At 38.7% G+C, this 22,554-nt stretch overlaps 1 non-coding gene across 1 annotated transcript; it reads left to right on the top strand.

Moving 5' to 3' along the window:
• Window positions 1-1,865: 1,865 nt before the first annotated feature.
• On the top strand, window positions 1,866-1,972 carry LOC121154335. The gene has a single exon (XR_005883479.1). It is a non-coding gene; the product is annotated as a U6 spliceosomal RNA (small nuclear RNA).
• Window positions 1,973-22,554: the final 20,582 nt, after the last annotated feature.

Here is a 22,554-nt window from a genome sequence, read left to right as displayed (position 1 = left end):
AAATCTGCCTTTCAAATAAAAATTAAATAAATCTCTAAAAAAAGAAAAAATACTCAAATGTCTGTGAATATAGAGTGGATTAAAATTATATCTTTGCAAAAACCGATGACAGAAAGAGGGAGGTGTGTGGCAAGAGAATGGTGGAAAGGGAGGGAGGCATAGTTATGTTTTAAAACTGTATTTGTGGAATGCATGAATTTTATTCTCAGTATATTAATTTGAAAAAAATAAAAATTAAAAGGCTAAATCTAGGAATTTAGAATGCAACCTCATGAAAGCTCAACATACAAACTACCCTTCTTAATAGTATAAAAGAGACAACATAATCAAAATAGCATGCTGTCCCTACATAGAGATCACACACATCTTTCATTATATTTACTATTAGAAACTGGAAACTTTCTGGCATATCATAAGTGTGTCTTTATAAATCTCTACTCTTATAAAACATACCACATTTCAAATTACGCATAGAAGTTAAATTTACACCTCAATGAATCACCAAATTGAAATTCTTGAGATCAGCATTGTGCTATAATGAGTTAAGCTACCCCATCACAATGCTGGCATCCCATATGGGCACTGGTTCAAGTCTCAGCTGCTCCACTCCAGATGCAACTCCCTGCTAACACTCCTGGGGAAGAAAAGCATGATGACCCAAGTCCTTCAACCCCTGTACCCACATGGAAAAAGACCAAAAAGAAGCTCCTGGCTTCAGCATGACCCAGCCCTGGAGGTTTGGAGATTTCCATGGTTACATTCAGTATCTTACTATGAAGGACATTTTCAAGGACCTCAACGTGGGGCTCATTGATGCCTGGGACATGACCATTGCATACGGCAACAATAACGTCCACCCACCTGAGCATGTGATTGGAAATCAGATCAATATGTTCTTCAATTACATTTGCTGACATAGACACACACACACACATCGCTATGAAACAATCTTTGCAAATGATCCCATATGTATTGCCATTCCTTACTCATTTGAGGAAGTAGAATGTGACAATGTTCTGAAATAGGGATCACTTAACTTTGTAAACAACAAGCTGATAAGATTTTTACTCTTTATAGGCCACCTGGTGTCTGTCCCAACTGTCCCTTGCTCTTACTGTAGTGTAAAAGCAGCCAACAACACGTAAACAAGTGGGTTTGATTGATTCAATAAAACTTAATATATGCATATATAAACGTGTGTTCATATAATTTTTACAAGTCACAATATATTCTACTGATTTTTACCTGCTTTCTAAAATTACATTTAAATCATTTTAAATCATTAAAATTACATTTAAAGCATGATAGCTTTAAAAAATGTTGTGGGTATTTTTTTTTATCCTTTAGGAGACTATCGACACAGGTAAAGTTGAATACAAATCTCCTAGATACTTGGAGCCTGTGAGCAATACAGGAGCCTGGAAGAGCTTGCTGGCTCCTCCTTCATCCTCGGTGCTGTAAGCATTTAGGAGAGAATCAATATGGAAGTATTGTTCTCTCCCTCTCTGTCTCACCCCAACTCTCTGTCAGTATCACCCTCGATCTTTCTCCCTGTCTTTACATTTCTCTCTTCCACTGTTTTTCAGCAAGTTTTTTTTAAAAAATCTTTAAAGAAAAATAAAAGAAAATGTTCATAATTTTAGAAAATGTAACCTAAAGACTTAAATCAAACATCACTTACTAAACAAAATATAACATTTACCACTAATGTCAGACAAAAAACAAAATGGAAGGCCCGATCACTATTTCTATTCAGTAATGGAGTGGCAGTATAATCAAAACAGAGAAGGAACTGCCTCTGGTTGTTTGGTGTTTTTCTTAAAATAAAATAAAATAAAAACTAACTAAATTTAAGAATTTATTAGGTGCTTCGCTTCGGCAGCACATATACTAAAATTGGAATGATACAGAGAAGATTAGCATGGCCCCGTGCAAGGATGATATGCAAATTCGTGAAGCGTTCCATATTTTTTAATTCAGCAGAAGATAGGATATCAGAAATGGAAGATGATCAGAATGAGAACAAGCAGCTCATTATACACCTGGAGAGAAACCGAACAAAGCCAACAAGACCATTCAGGAAATGAAAAACAACTTCAAAAAGTCAAACATCAGAGTAATAGGCCCTCCCAAAGGAGTGGAAAGAGAGACAGACTTACAACAGGTACTCAATGAAATAATACAGGAGAACTTCCAAAATACAGGAAACATGAATCCATCCCACATGCAGGAAGGACAGAGAACCCCCAACAGATTTGATCTAAAGAGATCTTCTCCCAGACATGTGGTACTCAAAGTCACCTCTAGTGAATACAAAGAAAGAATTCTGAGACACATATGAAGCATAGACAAGCATACATTTAGAGGCAAGCCAATCAGAATCACTGCTGACTTTTCAGAAGAAGCTCTCCAAGATAGAAGGGAATGGACCAAGATCTTTAAAATCCTGAAACAAAACAAATGTCAGCCAAGAACAATGTACCCAGCAAAATGTCATTTGTATTCGAGAATGAAATTAGATACTTCCATAGCAAAGAGAAACTAGAAGAATATACTAGCACAAAGCCAGCTCTACAAAATCTCCTTAGAAATGTCCTAAACCCAGAAAAAAGGAGGCAAACAGTAAGTAAAGAGGGCAGATGGCAAGACCTCCCACTAAAGCCCACACAAGGAAAGACAGTTAGATATCCACACCCAGAAACACACACACACATGACAGAGCAAAATCGTAGCCTCTCAATATTAACTCTTAATACAAATGTCCTAAACTCATCAATCAAAAAACATATATTAACAGAATGGATCAACAAACAGGACCCAATTATCTGCTGCCTACAAGAGTCACATCTAACCAGAAAAGATGCTAAGAAACTGAAAGTAAAGGGATGGAAAAAGATATTTCATGCCAATGGACAAGAAAAAAAGGACAATGTCGCAGTTCTCATCTCAGATGAAATAGACTTCAACGTGACATATATCAAAAGAGATAAGCAAGGACATTTTATATTATTGAAAGGAATGATCCAACAGGAAGTGATTACCATCCTTAACATCTATGCTCCAAGCACAAACGCACCTGCTACGTGAAATAATTGCTGATGGACCTAAAGGGAGACCTAGACGCTCACACAATAATTGTAGGAGACCTCAACACACCATTAACACCAATAGACAGATCAACAAGACAAAACTCAACAGAGAAACAATAGAACTCACACAAACAATCCAGCAACTGGACTTAGTAGATATTTACAGAATCTTTCACCCCACAGAAGCAGAATATACTTTTTTCCAGCAGTGCATGGTACCTTCTCCAGGATCAACCACATGATAGGACAAAAAATAAGCCACACTAACTTCAAAAAAATTGAAATCATACCATGCACCTTCCAAAACCACCAAGGAGTGAAACTGGAAATCAACAACTTAAAATGCCCCAGAAAATATATAAACTCTTGGAGGCTAAACAATATGCTATTAAATGAACAAAGGGTCAGAGAAGAAATTTAAGACAAGATCAAAAAATTTATGGAAACCAATGAAAACTCACATACAACATTCCAGAACATGTGGGACACTGCCACAGCAGTGCTACGGGGCAAGTTCATTGCAATTGGTGTTTACATCAAAGCTCAAGAAAAACACCAAATACAGGAATTAACCACACAGACCGATCTCCCTGATGAATACTGATGCTAAGATTCTCAACACAATCCTAGCCAATAGAATTCAAAAAAACATCAGGCAAATCATTGACCCGGATCAAGTAGGATTCATTCCTGGAATGCAGGGATGGTTCAATATTCGGAAATCCATAAATGTAACACACCACATCCAAAAACTAAAGAGCAAAAACCATATAATAGTATCAATTGATGCAGAAAAAGCTTTCAACAAAATCCAGCACCTCTTCATGCTAAAAACCCTAACCAAGGTAGGCATAGAAGGAACAATCCACAACATAATCAAAGCAATATATGAAAAACCCAATGCCAGCATCATACTGAATGGAGAAAAACTACAACCATTTCCACTGAGATCTGGAACAAGACAAGGATGTCCGCTGTCACCACTGCTATTCAACATAGTTCTAGAGGTACTCGCAGTGGCCATAAGATGAGAAGAAGCAATGAAAGATCGGTGGTTATCAAAACAGCCTGGTACTGGCACAAAGATAGAGAGGAAGACCAATGGAGCAGAATAGAAACAACAGAAGGGAGTCCACATAGATACAGTCAAATAATCTTTGACCAAAAGACAGACAACAATCCATGCAAATGGGAAGGTCTCTTCAATAAATGCTGTTGGGACAACTGGTTAATAGCCTGCAGAAGCAAGAAGATAGACCCGCATCTCTCACAAAACAATAAGATCAAATCTAAATGGATAAAAGACCTAAACCTACATCCAGAAACCTTCAAACTCTTGGAAGAGAAAGTTGGAAATACCCTGCAAGAACGAGGTGTAGGCCCTGACTTCCTAAAAAGAATTCGAAAAGCAATAGCAATCAAGACCAAAATAAACAAATAGGACCTCATCAAACTAAGAAGCTTATGCACAGCAAGGGAAACTATCAACAAAGTAAAAAAACAGCCCTCAGAATGGGAGATCTTTGCGCACTACATAGGCAACAGAGGGCAAATCTCCAGAATATACAAAGATCTCCAGAGAAATCAAAACACCAAAACAAACAAGCCACTCAAAAAATGGGCACAGGAAATGGGCAAACAATTCACAAAGGAACAAACCCAAATGGCAAACAAACATATGAAAAAATGCTCCAGTTCCCTGGCAATAAGGGAAATCCAAATTAAGACAACAATGAGGTACCTCCTAACACCAGTAAGAATGGCTCACATTCAAAAAACCACCAACACCACTTGCTGGCGAGGATGCGGGGAAAAGGGAACATTACTCCACTGCTGGTGGGGCTGCAAATTGGTACAGCCTCTATGGAAATCAGTATGGAGAACACTCAAACAACTGAAAATCTGCATACCATATGATCCAGCAATAGCACTCCTAGGAATATATCCAAAACACCTGTTACACGAGAAACCAACATGCACCCCTATATTCACAGCAGCACAATCAATAATTGCAAAAACTTGAAAGCAACCAAAATGCCCATCAGCAGAAGACTGGATAAGAAAGCTGTGGTTCATTTACTCCATGGAATACCACTCAGCTATTAAAAAAAAAATGAAATGCAGTTCTTTGTGGCCAAATGGACCCAACTAGAAACCATTATTCTACGAGAAATTAGCCAATCCCGAAAGGTCAGATACCACATGTTTGCCTTAATTTAAGATAAAACGATGTCAATCTGGAAAATAGTACTTGGATACTGTAATACTATCGCAACCTCAAACAGGCTGTATCTAATGCAATAAGATAATGTGATATAATCTATGAATCAACAATTAATGAGAGTCAGACTGTTTATGATCTACATCAAAGAACTGTAAAACCTAATACACTCTTAATACCCTGTTATTCTGTAATGGAGAGGGAGTGCAGAGAAAATTTCATCTCCCTATCAGGTGGGGAAGATGTGAAGTATAACCTATCAGGATCATATCAGGTAACTCATAGATATCAAACTTGAGTTGACATTAGACAATAGTCAAGCTAAAAAGGCATATGGGGGAAATCAAAAGCGATCCTGACAACCTCTTAACAGGAGGTCATGCGTATGGAGCAGGGGGAGGACCCCAGAGTGGAGCCAGTGAACAGGAGGAGGTGTGCATCCCAACCCTGAAGACTCCCAGATCCTCACCAAGGACTATTAATATGAGCAACAAGGACTACATCCCAACGGCCAAGGAGACCATGGGGAATAGGAGTACCTTCGGAGTCCAAGAACTCTGAGGTCACCCACACCCATCCAGATCTTACACAGGGGATGGAAGAAGTCCAAACCCTGCCATGAAGGAACCAACATCATCGGAACGACAACCAGGAGCCCTGAGTGATCAGCAGACAGAAGAACAATAAGCTTCCTCCAGGACTAGGGAGGGGAGCTTTCTCTGGTCCTTGTTTTGCTCCAACTCTGGGTCACCACCCTCTCTCGCAATGACCATCAGGATCGCTCAGGAAACTCCTCAAAACAAACAAACAAACATAAAAACAAACAAAAAATATAGAATAGATAGAGAACAACAAGGAAAGCTTAGAATCAGACAAGGATACAGTCAGCGTGGATTCACTCATGCCTCACTAGGTGCGACACAAAGATCAGTTACTCCTCACTGGGGTACTGAGGATTTCTCTACACACCCCTCCTAAAAATATTCTGCACCTAAACTGTTGACACATGTCTTGTTAGAATTATAAGCCAGTTCAGACCACTCAAAATACAACCAGGCTCAGCAAAATCATGCGTCAATGCTATAAACTGCTAAATACTAAAATGAAAATAGACACGAGACAGCTAAATAGTAATCTATAGCCATTTTAAGGTGTATAGAACCTGGTTGTAAATACACCAAAATTGATATGTCAACAAAGATGTCACAGGATGAGGTTAAAACCCTGCATTTTTTTGACATATTGGTTACTCAATATCATGTCAGTTAATTCCATAACGTTGTTGTTGATGTTATGTTGGAGCTTTTAATTGATTGGGATGATAATTTGCCATCTCTACCGTCAGACCAGAGATGGTCTCCCCAAGAAACCGTTGAACTTATCTGGACAATAAGATGCTGGACTTTATGCTTGGTAAATGCTTCCAATGAAAGAATCTCAATGAATATGAACTGTGGTAATACAACAAGTTGGAGGAATCCACCATGGGGAGAGGGTGTGAGAAGAGGTTGGGGGAATCCCAGTGCCTAAAACCTGTGTCACATAATGCAATGCAATTAATGAAAAAAAGGAATTTATTAGGTATCTTCATGAAACCACAGCATGCAAACTCCCTTAAAATAGAGTAGTAAGACAACATAATTAAAATAGCATGGCATCTCTGTATAGACATTATTTACATCTTTCCTTATATTTACACCCAGAAGATAGGTGCTTTTGTCATACTGCAAATGTGTCTTTTTAAATCACTAAAATTATAAACACACACTATTTTAGAAATATGTACAAAACCTATAACCCACAACTCAATGTACTATCAAGAGTAGATCCCTAAATAGCCTCCTAATTCGGAATATGTATAATGTATGCGGCATAGTATACACACACACACACACACACACACACACACACACACACACACATACAAAATCACATGCCACACACCAAAAGAGTAAATAACCCTATAGAAAATGACAAAATAAACAACATACTCCTGAAAATGAGGAAAGCTGGGGAACTTACTTTTGTAAATGCCAAGACTTGTTTTACACTTACAGAACGATGGCATTGTGGCATGGCACAAAGAAAACACAAAGACCACGCAAACAGACTAGAAGAAACACGGAGTGGCCCTGCATATGTGCAACAGGCTCCGTGACAAAAGGAGCATTGAACAGCAGTGAGGGAAAGTGGTCTCTTCAGTTCATGCAAAAAACAGGACATTCACATGGGAAAAAATAAAATTGGTTCCCTCTGTTATTACAATATTTGCAATAAAGACCAGGGAAACCATAGATCTGTGAAAAGCAAAACAATATAGCTTCTTAGAGACTGCACCTCACACTGTTTGGGACGGAGTCAGTTTCTTAAAAAAAAAAAGAAAAAGAAAAAAACCTGAACCATATGTGATATGGTCTTACCACATAAAACTGCTTTGCATTTTCTGCCACCTGTGACCCACCATGTAAGTTTGATGTAACCCAAATGTTGATGAAATAGATGAAATAGATCCATCCATCTTGCAGTACATGGTGTTGTGACTTGTCCATAAAAGTCTCCTAAGGCTTAATCTCAGATTATCTCGTGGTGGAGTACTAAAACCAGTTTATAAGCTCACATAGCTCCTGCAGACCACAGTTAGAGTGAAGGGTAATAAACAAACCCTACAACTGCTAAAGGTAATAGAAGCAAATATCCTTATAATTCTGAATTATATGATATGTATAATTTCTTACAATGGATTCTAAAGGCAGTATCAGAAGAAGAAATACTGATGAGTTTGGGATAATTATAAGTAGGAACTGCTTATCAAAGGAATACCACTGAAACAACAGGTGTTATGTTATGATGAATTAAGCTTAGCTGCTTCCAGAGATACCTGCAACCCATATTAAACAGCAAGTTCAAGTCAGAACCCCTTTGTTTTTGATCCAGCTGACACACCTGGGAGGCATAAGATGATGATCCAATTACTGTCCTCTCTTTGTCTCTGTGTGTCTCTCTCTCTCACTCTCACACACACACACACACACACACACACACACACACACACACACACACACACACAAATACAGGAGCCTTGGATGGAGTTTCTGGTTGTTAGTTTGGTCCTTGCTCACTTCTAACACTTGTGAGCAAACTGGGGAGTGAACCAGTTGATGGAATGTGCTCTTCCTTCCTTCAAATCTTCCTTCCTGCTCTGCTTTCTTTCTCTTCCTTCCTTTCTGTCTGTCTTTCCTTCTTTCTTTCTTTCTTTCTGTCTGTCTTTCTTTCTTTCTTTCTTTCTTTCCTTCTTTCTTTTCCTCTTTCCTTGCTTCCTTCCTTTTTTTTCACACACAAACACACACACTCCCTTCTCTTTCTGTCACTCTACCTTTCAAACAAATGAATAAAATTTTGGGGAAAAATATTAAAATTAGGAAAATACATTAAAACTATGAAAATGTATCTTTAAGAGCCACAATAAATATTTGGGCCCAGTGCCATAGCCACTAGGATATGCATGCACCAGGAACCCATATGGGCACCAGTTTCTGTCCCAGCTCCTTAACTTCCCATAAGCTCCCTGCTTGTGTCCTGACAAAGCAACAGAGGAGTGTCGAGGCCCTTAAGACCCTACACATGTGTGGGAGAGCCAAGAGAAGCTCTTGGCTCTTGGCTTTGCATCAGCTCTGGCCATTGCACCTACTGAACCAGCAGACAGAAAATCTTTCTTTCTGTCTCTCCTTCTCTCTGAATCCTGACTTTCCAATAAAAATAAACAAATCTCAAAGTCATTCAGTTACCCAACATGTAACTAAAAAAGACTACAAGGAGATACAGTTCTCATCTACCAAATAGAGTAAAATCCTGAAGCTTAGAAACATTTTATATTGATAGGGCAGGAGGAAAGGCTGTCACTTTTGCTGATGGAAAATCAAAATGAAGGAAATTAGACAATATTTGAAAACTTACATATTTATTTACCTTTGAACCTAAAATTCCCAAAGATGCTAACAAAAAAATCTCGTAACTGTGTACCAATTATTCATTTGAGCAAGATTTGTAAGCACATCTTGGAAAACAACCCAAATGTGCAACATCAGGAGACTGATAAAGCAAAGGCATCATTGCAAAAAACACAATACAAATACGAAAAATACGATGAGGAGCTCCATGTACTAGAAAGATGTGGCTCTCAGGATATATGAGTAAGGAGAAAAGATATCTTTAATAAATAATATATAACCTCTTGAGTTTTAAACATGTTAGGATGGAGACAGGCATTTGATCTCATGGCTAAGATGCCTGCGTCTCACTTAGGAGTACCTGAGTCAAGACCCAATCTCTTGTTCCTGATTCCAGTTTCCTGCTTATGTGCAATGTAGAAGGCAGCAGAGAAGTCTCAAAAGTTGGGAGGGCTTGATTGAGTTCTCAAATCAAACTCATCCAAAGCATTACAAATTCAGGGTCAAGTATGACTGCTCCAAACATATTTTACATAGTTATTCTTTTAAAAATATGTACATGATTTCTATGTTTTAGTAGTTAAAAAGGAAAACAAGAAAATTCTGAAAATGAAAAACATAGTTACGCATCTTTTAATGACAGGGATATGTCCTGAGCAATGAACACAACTAGCAGATTTTAAGGTTCTACAAACATCGTGCAATACACTTCCTCAAGCAAGACACTAGGTACAAATGAGTTTCATGAGGCTGCTACAACATAGCACAGCAAGGTATTTTATGAAATAAACAAAAAGTATAAGTAGTAAATTTTTAAATTATACTATAATTTTAATTATGATAGTTTATACTATAGTTTATTTCTGACATGAAATACATAAGGGGTCAGCACCATTGCTTGATAAGCTAATCCTCCATATTTAGGGCCAGCATCTCATACGATCACTAGTTTGTTCTCCAGTTGTGCCACTTAATATCCATCTCCCTGTTCTTGCCTGGGAAAGCAGCAAATGACACTACACTCATGTGGGAGATCCAGAAGTTGCTGGCTCCTGGTTTTCAATTGACTCAGTTCCAGCCATCACAGCTATGATGGAAGTGAACTTGCCGATAGAAAATCTTTCCCATTCTATGTCTCCATCTCTGTAAACATGACTTGTACATTTTAAAAAAAAGGCATCTTTAAAAATAGTAGCTTATAACCATCATTTCATATGGTCATACTATTAAGTATTACACAATGTATAAAATTTTGTTAATGTGCTTTATTTTTACACCACTTGTATCACAGTAGGCTTTTTTTTATATATACACAGGAGCAATGCATTGAGCCTTGATGTTGAGACGGTTGTGACACCAGTAAGTGTCACAAAATCTTCAGCTCCATCATTGTCCAATGAGACTACTGTTGTAAATACGATCTGTCATTGCCTGAAACATCATCACATAGTTTGTAACTACAAACGTAACTACAAATCAAGGTAGTAATGCAAAACCATCTTCCTCTCTCTGCCTTAAAAAAAAAAAAAAACGATTTGCACTTCCACTGCAAAGTATATTCTAAGAAATAAACACAACTGCAAAATATTTTTATCAGAATTGGTGCTACTATTTTGCAAGTTTTAAAAAAATATATACTATTGACTAAAGTAAATGGTGCTTATCTATGGCACTTTTAACATAAGAAATGTAACTTCAAATTTTAAGAATTTTTTAAATGCTAAATTTGGATATGTCTCTACACATTGTCTCCTAAATTGAGTATCCCAATTGTGACCCCAAGGAAACTGCCTGCCAAAAGACATCAGACATTTTGGGAAGAAAGTCTGACTGTAAGACTGGGACAAGAGGAGAGAGCTATCACAGCCCGATAGCCAGGTTGGACTCAATGCTTGGGGTCCTGGCCATAGTCACCACTGTCAAGCAGTGAGCGACTCCTGGCCTTGCCTGGGCCCAAAAGTCACCCTGGCCAGAGCCACCACTGCCACACAGTGAGTTACTCCTGGGATTTGGTTGGCCAGCGTGCCAATTGGTCAGCACACCCAAAATCCAGGAGGAGGAGGAGGGGCAAAGCTGATAGTGGGACTACATGGGGCTCTCCTGCTAAATCAAAATTCCAACTGGAGAAGTAAGTGGTGATCAGGACAGACCAGACTTGGAAGAGCTACAACACCTGTGGGCCTCATGTGAGCTGAACCAGGAAAAAGCCAGGCTGGGTTCATACTGGTACAAGCATAAATCAGTGTGGGTGTGAGTTGGTTAGACTCTGTCACAGCATCAGCTGGCAGATGCTGGCATGGGGGTCTAATTCTGTCAAGCCAACTGCAGAACCGCCTGGAGAATGCATGATCCAGGAGTGGGAGTGGGCCCATTGGGGAAATAGATGGCATCTCCCTATTGGGTTGCCACTCGGCCAGGTGAACATGAGAACCAGGACTGGGGCAGGCATAACAATCACCAGCATGTGCATGGGCAGGATAGTAGAGTTGGTTGGATTGAACTAAGTTTCAATGATCATTGGCATATGTAAGAGCAGAATGGGATGTGGGACAGACTGGACAAGTCTGCTGTACATACTGGCAAACACAGGAACCAGGGAAGGTTGGCGGGTCTCATGGGGGATATTTTGGGCACTCTACTAGGCTTAAGCTCCCGCTGGTATGTGTGGAGGCCTAGTGTGTGGTGGACAGAAGCAGGATGGGCTGCAACACCCACTAATTCATGTAGAAGACAGGGCTGGAAACAGAACTGACCCAGCAATTACAACCACCAGCACACACATAGGATGATTGGGACGACAGACTGTTCCAGAACCTGTACTGGCATGCACACACAAGAATCAGGTCTGGGATCACCTCAGACAAAGTTTCTGTGCGTATCTGTCCAATCAAACTGCTGGACTCAGAACCACAGCCGTGAAGAGAATTGCAGATTCCATGGTCTGGCCATGGAGTGTATATTTCAAAACTGAGCCTCCTCATCTGTGGATAACATATTCAGGTGCACATGGAGGAAATGGCAGCCCATCAGAGCCTGCAGAGGACAGCTGGTACCACTACAAGGGTGGGGGACACAACAAATTTATCAACTACCCCAGCCAAGTATTGGCAGTGAATATCGGGCAAACGGAGAATCTAAAGTGGACTGTGTCAGCCATCAGATTCTGGAGAGATTTCATCGTGCTTGGAATGGCGAGAATGGCAGCAATTGCAGCAATTCAGAACTGTTAAATTATCCAAACCACTTGAGCAGTGCCCTCAGAGTATGTTTCTGTTGTGGACCCTGGGATAGGGTGGGAGGGTGGGTGTGGCTTCTCCCTTTGTCTCTCCCTCTACCCCAGATGCAGGAAGGAAGAAAGAGAATGTGGAGACTGTGATCTTATCCACTTTCTTGTGATCTTTTACCCCTTGATCCTTAGTCAACTATGTAAAGATCATCAAAAAATTTTTTTGAAGGAGATCTTGCCTTTCGCAACAGAATCGATGCAACTAGAAATCATTTATCATTACATATTGTATATGTTATAACTTACATATTATCTGTATTTATCATGTTATAATTTATAAAATAACGTCAGTATATCTTATATAACCACACTATACATAAAACAATATATAATATTTATATGTATATAAATGTATATTTATATCTATTTATATTTCAATGTGATTGACATTTTCAACATACTGTCTTGCAACCTCTTTTTAAGAACTAAAAATGTTGGGCCCGGCGCTGTGGCGCAAGTGGTTAAAGGTCCTCGCCTTGCACGCCCGGGATCCCATATGGGCACCGGTTCTAATCCCGGCAGCCCTGCTTCCCTTCCAGCTCCCTGCCTGTGGCCTGGGAAAGCAGTCAAGGACGGCCCAAAGCTTTGGGAACCTGCACCCGCGAGGGAGACCCGGAAGAGGCTCCTGGCTTCGGATCAGCATAGTATCGGCCCGTTGCGCTCACTTGGGGAGTGAATCATCGGACGGAAGATCTTCCTCTCTGTCTCTCCTCTCTGTATATCCGCCTTTCCAATGAAAAATAATAAAAATAAATCTTTAAAAAAAAAGAACTAAAAATGTTGATAATCTTATTTCTGATCAATTTGATGTATCAACAATCTACCAAGACAATGAGGACATGAGAGGTCCATTACCCAGAGAAAAATTATGAAAGAAGCAAAGAGAAGTTAGGAGGAAAAAATGGCACACCATAGAGAAAGTCTTATGTACTCTAAAAACAAAGTTAACCAAAAACTTGTCAATATAGAATTACATACCAGCAGAAAAATAATCTCAACATTGATAACAAAATAAGTGGGACAGGATGAAACCTAGATTTACTCACTTAGAAACTTAGATTTATGGGAAGCATAGATTTATGGGTAGCTATTTAACCAGAAAGAAAATGTTCCGAATGACATACATGAAAAAGAAGCTGTTTAAATTTCTAATTGAATAAATATTATACAATGTGGTAAAAACTACATATGCTATTATTGCTTATAAAATTAAAGCATCTAACAATAATAGCAAAAAAAAGAGATACATACATATACCTGTTATAGGGTTTAGAGAGAAGGCCTTAGCAGAAATGCAAGCAACAAAACTGCTGGCCTGCCCCTCTACACGACTCAATGGGCTGTGGGCAAGGTGAGACAAAGAGGGGTACTGCCAAGAATCTAAGGGAAACAGCACAGCATGGTAGCATAGTGGCTAAAGTCCATGCCTTACATGCACCGGAGTCCCATATGCGCACCTCTTTCTATCCCTGCTGCTCCACTTCCCATCCCTCTCCCTGCTTGTGGACTGGGAGAGCAGTATGAATGGCCCAAAACCTTGGGACCCCCACCTGCATTGGAGAATCAAGAGAAGCTCCTGCTTCAGATTGGTTCAGCACCAGCTGTTGCAGCCACTTTGGGTGTGAACCAGCAGAAGGAAGATCCTTCTGACTCTTCTCTTTGTAAATCTGCCTTTCCAATGAAAACAAATAAATCCTTAAAAACAAAAATAAGCAGAACCCATGTATGTTGTCTACAAGAGACACATATAATCAAAAAAGATCTATGGAAGTTGAGAGAATACAGGCAAAAGAAAATTTCACACCAATGGATAAGTGGAAAGAGCCAGCATAGCCATTCTAATATCAAACTATAAAAACTTCACCAAAAAAAAATTAAGAGATAAACAGGAATATTGGATCACGAGAAATGTAACCATCCGCCAACAAATAAAAATAAATGTACACACACCAAATACAAGGAAACCCTGATACGTTAAATACTTATTGACTCATGTAAGGGGAGATATAGATGCCAATTCAATAATAGTGAGGGACTTAAGCACCTCTTTAACACAATAGACAGATTGATGGGAGAAAAGCTCAACAAGAAAGCAACAGATATCACAAAGACAATAAAACAATGGACTTAATTGACATTTACAGAACCATTCATCCCACAAATATTAAATATACATGTTCTTCCACCTACACATGGAAACTTCTCCAGGACTGATCATATAGGTCACAAAACAAGCTTCAGCAATTTTTTCAAAAAAAAAAATGAAATCATCCCATGCATTTTCTCAGAATACCAGAGTCAGACCAGAGATCAGTAAACCAAAACATGGTAAAAAAAAAAAATTGTGAATTCTTGGAAACTGAACAGCATGCTACTGAATGAAGAATATAGTAGAGAAGAAATCAAAGAAGAAATTTTAAAATTCCTTGAAAACAATGAAGACTCAAACCCAACATGCCAAAACCTGTGGGACTGTGCAACACAGTGTTAAGAGGTAAATTTATCACAATCTGTATCTGTATTAGGAAGTAAGAAAGACACCAGGTAAATGAGCTGAGCATTTATCTGAAGGAGCTAGAAACACGGAAATAAAATAATCCCAAGATCAACAGAAAAAAATAAATAATCAAAATAAGAGAGGAAATAAACAAATGAAGAAAAAGAGAACAATACACAACATCAATGAAACCAAGAGTTTATTCTGTAACAAAACAGGATAGACATCCAACAGCACAACTGACAAAAAAAAGTGTAGAAAGATAAGAATTAATAGACTCAAAGATGAAAATGGGAACAACAGAACAGATACTACAGACATACAAAGAATTATCCAAAAGTGTAAGTAAAATATATGACAACAAATCAGAACTGTCAAGAAATGGATAGATTCCTGGACATACACCATCATGGGGCAACAGAAAATCTAAATAAACCTATAACCAACACAAAGACTGAATCAGTAATTAAATCCTGCCTAACAAAAAATCCTGGACCCAGACAGCTTCACTGCTGTTTTCAATAAACATTCCAAGGTGAAATTACCTCCAATTCTGCATAAATCATTCAGAAAATTAAAAAGAAGGCAATCCTTCCAAACCTTTTCTAGGAGCCCAACATCACATTTTTTTCCATGTTTCAGTTATCCCACTTCATTTATTACCAAAATGTCACAGAATTCCAGTCATTGGTAACATGCATGCAACACAAACCTGAAAATCTGTGGAAATAACTGAAGGCTTCGACAGTTGAGTCGTTAGGAATCAGTCATGAGTTAACGCCCCAAATTGTATCACTCCAACCTTCAAAAACAGGCTTTTTATGTGTTTTGTGTTTTTGTTTTGCTTTGTTTTGTTTTTAAGAGCTTTGGAAACTGAATTAAAATGTCTGCACAGCTATGAACAATTGTTCAATAAAACTTATTTTAAGGTTTCCATTACATGTAAATATATCCATTTGGCATCTCTGTAAAAACTGAAAATGTTGCAAAAGTTTCATTCTCTTTGAGAAAGCCATTGTCAAAAAAATATTCACACTTCACTGAAATTGTGTAAAGTGGTCTTCTTGGAGAACCAAGATGGCAGAATAGGGTAAGCACACATTTAAACAGAGAAACATTTAATCAGGATGAAGCTGAGAGGACACATTCCAGGAAATATGAGAGGGCAGAACAACAGCAGAGGGGTACCTAGAGATGGTCAGACACAGGAAAGCAGCGAAAACGATGATGTGGTGTTGCAGTGACTGATACCCTAGGTGCATTCAGCAAGTGGGGATCTGAAATGTACCAGTAGCAAGAAATACTCCAGCAACCAGGTGCAAAGGGACTTTCACTGTGATTTTGCGAGATGAACACAGACAAAGAACTGTCCGCCCTGCTGGTCCATTTGATTGCACCAGGAGCAGAGACAGAATGACAGATCCCAGACAGGCAGTGCAAGAACAGGGTAGATTTCACAGCCCAGTCAGCCCCCTAGAGCTGAATTGGGCACCATTTTGCGTAAGGAGGCAAAGGCAAGGGAAAGGATTGAGCATATGCTGAGCTTGGAGTGAATTCATTTCTGACTCAGTGAACTGCATCAACGTGTCATTCTACAGGTTCCACCCAAGACAGGTCTGGGTAGCCCTAAATCAAGAACTCTAGTAGGGGCATGTTGGGCGCCATTTTGTACACTGCACCAAAAGCTTTAGGACTGCAAGGAACAACAGTGAACTGCGCATGTGCTGAGCTTGCGAGAACTCACTGAGTTCCGTGTATTGCACTAGTCCTGCAGGAAAATAATATTGACTGTGGCATCATTAAGGTCAAAATAGGTCCGTGTGGCACCAAGACCTAACATCCCACAGGTTCCAGAAAGGTCAGCTCCACCAACAACCTAACTCGATAGGACACCTGGTGTCTCTCTAATCTTGGGACCTGCTCCAACCACAAGTGGGAGAAAGGTTGCAGAGACAATCATGCAGCCTCAGCATGGCATCACAGGAGGTAGAGATTGGTGAGCCAGGAACTGGGGCTATGGAGTTCTTTGTGGAAACCTAACATAAGAACTCAGACCTGGTATTGACAGGAGGGAGTGAAACAACTGGCTGCAAGCAAAGAGTTGTGAACCAACTGCAATAAGTAAAATCAAACTGTAGACCTGTGCGTAACACAGCTTAGAAGCCTGCTCAGGAAAAGAATCTGATAACCAGAAGTACAATGACCAAGAGCAAAAGAAGAGACAAAGGCACAATGAACATTACTGAAGACTTCCCTGTAAATGAACAAAACCCTAGTCCAACCTCAGAGTTAACTGAGGAAGACGACGAAAAAATTGGGGTCACAGAATTTAAAAAACTCATTTTGAAGCTTCCTGTCATCGGGGGAAGCAAACAAAAAGCTGGAAGCAGAGCTGGATCAGGCCAAAACAAGTATTCAAAATTGAAAGACACCATTAAGAGGCCAAATATAAGAGTTATGGGAGTCCCAGAAGGTGCAGAAAGAAAAATTGGTTTTGCAAATATATTTAATAAAATAATTAAGGAACTTTTCCTTTATCTAGAGAAAGAAATGGAAAACAAGATCCAGGAGGGGCACAGAGCATCCAATGGGCCTGATCAAAAGCAGTCTTCACCAAGACACATAATCATTATGCTCTCTTCAATCATACACAAGGAAATGATCCTTAAATGTGCACATAAAAAAGTTCAATTGACATATAAAGAAATGCCAATTAAAGTTTCCTGTGAAAGATCTCTCACAGGAAACTTTACAGGCATGAAGAGAACGGAGTAATATACTCCAGATTCTAAAAGAAAAAAATTGTCGGCCTAGGATACCCAGAAAAGCTTTCTTTTGTCTTCAAAAATGGAATAAAATTCTTTCAGTCAAGGAAAATTAAAAGAATTTGCCTCATCCAAACCTGCCCTACAAATGATACTTCAAGATGATACTTCAAGATGACAGAGAAAAGGAATGGCACCAAACAAAACCAAAGGCAAATGTGAAGAACATCCCAGTAACATAACAGCAGAAGACTAAATCAATGAACAACCCATTCCTAAAATGACAGGACCGAAGTACCACCCGAACGTATTTACCCTGAATGTGAATGACTTAAACTCAATCAAATGTCATAGAGTATTAGACTGGATTAAAAGCAAAACCCATCTTTTTGTTATCTAGGAGACACTTTTCACCAAAAAGAAAAACACATCAGCAGAAACTGTATTGCATGGATTTTGATGTTTTCTGTTAGTTTCCTCTCTTCAAAACACTTTCTTCTGATTAAATTCTTCAGTGACTCATAGATCATACCGTAGCATCATTTTCTGCCAGAAGGTTCTTGATTTTCATTCCTTCAGCTACACGTTGGTCATTTAGTAGCATGTTATTTAACTTCACGGTGTTGTTAATTTCTTTTTCCTTCCTGTTGTTGATTTTGTTTTGTGGCTTTTCATTTAAAGGAATGTGTAGTAGCTGTGCAATGGAGACTGTCATATCTAGTAACATGCTGTTTAACTTCATCACATTGTAAATTTCTATTTCCTACCTGTTGTTGTTGATTTTGTATTGTGGCTTTTCATGAGAGGATGTACAGTAGAGGTGAAATGGAGACTGTCATATCCAAATGTGAGGATACAATGTAGTATGCATTTCTACTTCCAGACAAAGATGGACTTACAATGAAACTGTTTGTTATATCTTGACAATAGGATACTGGACTCTCTGCCATTGTCCATGCCTGCAATGATGGACATATGACTGTGTATGAAGAACTATACTTTAGTAATCATATAGAGGAACTAGTTGGTGGGGAGCGGATTTGGGGCTGGAATAAGGGAAATACCAGGAGCTTATGGAAAAATACAATTTTACAATGCCATGAAGTTAAATAAAATGAAATCATAAAATGATAGTAACAATAATAATAACAAAATGTGGGGGAAAAAAGCAAAAGAAGGATACCATGGTCACACTTACACAAGTGGGCCATGTTAATTCAGGCTTACCTGTGCCAGTGTGCCAGCGGGCAAGCTTATGATAGCAGAGGCCCCATAAGAAACCAGCCTGCTGGGCCTGGCACAGTAGCCTATTAGTAAAGTCCTCGCCTTGCACACCCGGATCTCATATGGGCATCGGTTTGTGTTCCTGTGTCCCTGCATCCCATCCAGCTCCCTGCTTGTGGCCTGGGAAAGCATTCAAAAATGTCCCTAAGCCTTGGGACCCTGCAACCACTGGGAAGACCAGATCTTTCTCTCTGTCTCTCTTCTTCCCTGTGTATCTACCTTTCCATTAAAAATAAATTAATATTCATTAAAAATAGAAAAAATGTTCTTCTTTCAAAGCTTAGTTATTAATCTGAAATTTGATTTATCAAAATCTACATTTGCTTTTTCCTCCTAAAACACCAAAGAACATTTATTCACAAGGATTTAAAAAAAAGAGGCAGGAACACAGCAGAGAAGAAAAATTACAGACTGATATCCCTGGTGAACATAGACACAAAATACTAGCCAATGGAACACAGCAACACATCAGACAGATCATTCACCTGGATCAGGTGGAATTTATCCCTACAATGCAGGGATGTTTTGGCATACACAAACCTATAAATGTGATACACCACACCAAGATTTAAAGAACAAAAATATTGTATGATAATCTTGATAGATTCAGGGAAAACATTTGATATAATTCAACACCATTTCATTTGAAAACTATAAGCAAGATGGGCATAGAAGGAATGTTTCACAACACAATCAAAGCAATTTATGAAAAATCCAATGCCAATGCCAGCATCATACTGAATGGGGAAAAATTGGAAGCTTTCCCACTAAGATCTGAAACTACACAAGGATGTCCACTATCACCACTGCTATTTAACAACGTACTGGAAGTACTCCCAAGAACTGTTAGAGAACAAAAAGAAATTAAAGAAATTCAAATTGAAAAAGAGGAAGTCAAACTATTTCTGTTCACAGATGACATGGTTCTATACACAGAAATAAAAGACTCCGTAAAGGGACAACCAGAACTTATGAAAGTGTTTGGTAAGGTGGCAGGTATGAAATAAATGAACACACATCAATGTCCTGAGTGTATACAAACAAATCTAGGATGCTAAAAGAACTAGGCAGTATGGTACCTTTCAAAAGTAACAGAGAAGATAAAATAGAAATAGAAGATTTTAAAAAGTGGAGAAATAGGCCATGTTCCTCAATAGGTAGATTCAACACCATCAAAATCCATACTATTGAAAGTAATATACAGATTCAATGTAATCACAATCAAAACACCAAGAACATTCTTCAAGAACTGGAAAGAAGGACAGAAAATTTCATTGGAATGCAAGAGCTCACTGATAACCAAAGCTGTATTAACAATCTAGATGGAGGGAATATTTTTCCAAATCCTAGGACATATTACAGGGCAGTAGTGATCAAATCAGCCTGGTACCAGTACAGAAACAGAGAGGAAAATCAATGGAGCAAAATAGAAACACCAGAAGAGAGCCCACAAATGTACACCCATCTGAGAACAGGAAGAAACAGAAAGAAACCCAAGGGAAAAAGATGGCGTCTTCAATAAGTGCTGTATGGACAACTGGATAGCAGCCAGCAGAAGAACAACAACAAAAGACTATAACTTTCTTTGTACACAAACATCAAATCTAAGTGGATAAAGGATCTAAACCTAGAGCTGGAAAGAAGAAAACAAGAGAAATATTCCACAAGATATAGGTGTAGGCAAAGACTTCCCAGAAAAATTATCAAAAGAACAGGCAGTCCAAACCAAAATAAATTAATAGCATTACATCAAACTAAGAAGCATCTGCACAGCAAAAAAAGCAATCAACAAAGTAAAAAAACAACCAACAGAGTAGGAGAAAAATCTTTGCACACTGCAAAAACAGATAGGGTGTTTTTTTAAAAGATATATTTATTTTATTGGAAAGACAGATGTACAGAGAGAAGGAGAGAGATAAAGAGGAAGATCTTCCATGCGATGATTCACTCCCCAAGTGACCGCAATGGCCGGTACTGCACCAATCTGAAGCCAAGAACCAGGAACTTCTTTCCAGATCTCTCAAGCAGAGGCAGGGTCCCAAAGCTTTGGTCCATCCTCGACTGCTTTCCCAGGCCACAAGCAGGGAGCTGGATGGGAAGTGGAGCTGCCAGGATTAGAACCAGCGCCCATGTGGAATCCCGGAGCATTCAAGGTGGGGACCTTAACCATTGCACTATTGCACTGGGCCCCAGATAGGGGCTTAATATACAGGATATACAAGGAAATCCAGAAACACGATTAACAGCAAAACAAGAAAACCAATCAGGAAATGGGTGAAGGAAATCAGCTTTTCAAAGGAACAAATCCAAATCACGAATAAACATATGAAAAAATGTTCAAACTCCCTAGCAATAAGGGAAATCCAAATAAAAACCACACTGAGGTTCCACTTAACTCCAGTAAGAATGGCCTACATACAGAAAACTATCAACAACACCTGTTGATGAGGATGTGGGGAAAAAAGATACCCTCCAGTACTGCTAATGGGACTGTAGTAGGGGGCAGCCACTATGGAAGTCAGTATGGAAAATACGCAGGCAAGTGAAAATTCATTTGCCGTATGACCCAGCAATCCCAAACCTGCCTGGGAATATGTCCAAAACATCTGGCACATGCACATGAAAAGGCAACCTACATCCCTGTAATCATTGAGCACAATCAACAATAACAAAATCATGGAAACCACATTGATGCTCATTGACGGGGGACTGGATAAAGAAACTGTGGTATATCTATCATATGGAATACTACTTAGCTGAAAAAAGGATGGCGTATCATTATCATTCGCAACTAAAGAGCCCAAATGGAGACCATTCAGACTAAGTGAAATGGGTCATTTCCAAAACAATGAATATATGTTAGCTCTAATATAAGACAACCTCCTTTGAAAATACAAAACAGAAAATAAAGGTAAATAAACACACATATGTAATCACACAAAGGAAGGATGTAATGGAGATCAGAGTACCTGGAATCAAAGAAAAATGACAGAATACATCTATACAATGGAATAAATGTAGACTCCGAATGAAACTTCTAAATATACTTAGACAAAAAAATAATACACTTTCTACCATTGCCTACACCAACATTGCCGTGACCCACAGAACAAGAACAAAGTTGGAATCATTTTTTCATCTCTAATTTTAGTTAATTTTTCCCTCATTCTTCTCTTTGCTAATATGGCTAAAGGTTTGTTTTGCTCACATTCTTAAAAAATGGTTCTTTGTGGTTGCAGTTTGCAGTCTCTTAATATCAATTGCATTTATTTTTGCAGTGAATTTTAGCATTTCTTGTTTCTTATTCATGTTTTCTTTTTTAATTCCTTTATTTGAATTACTAGATCATTTGAAACATTTGACTGTTTATTTTCATCTGAAGTTATAAATATATCTTTCAATACTATGCTTGTTACATCTCATAGGTTTTGCTATTTTTGTTTTTATTGTCATTTATTCAAAGCA

Source organism: Ochotona curzoniae, unplaced genomic scaffold, assembly GCF_017591425.1.
Source record: "Ochotona curzoniae isolate NIBS_2020 unplaced genomic scaffold, NIBS_Ocur_1.0 contig_2723, whole genome shotgun sequence".
Lineage (NCBI taxonomy): Eukaryota > Metazoa > Chordata > Mammalia > Lagomorpha > Ochotonidae > Ochotona > Ochotona curzoniae.
Note: the sequence above shows the minus strand (reverse complement) of the source record. Positions and strands in the feature narration are given on the sequence as shown.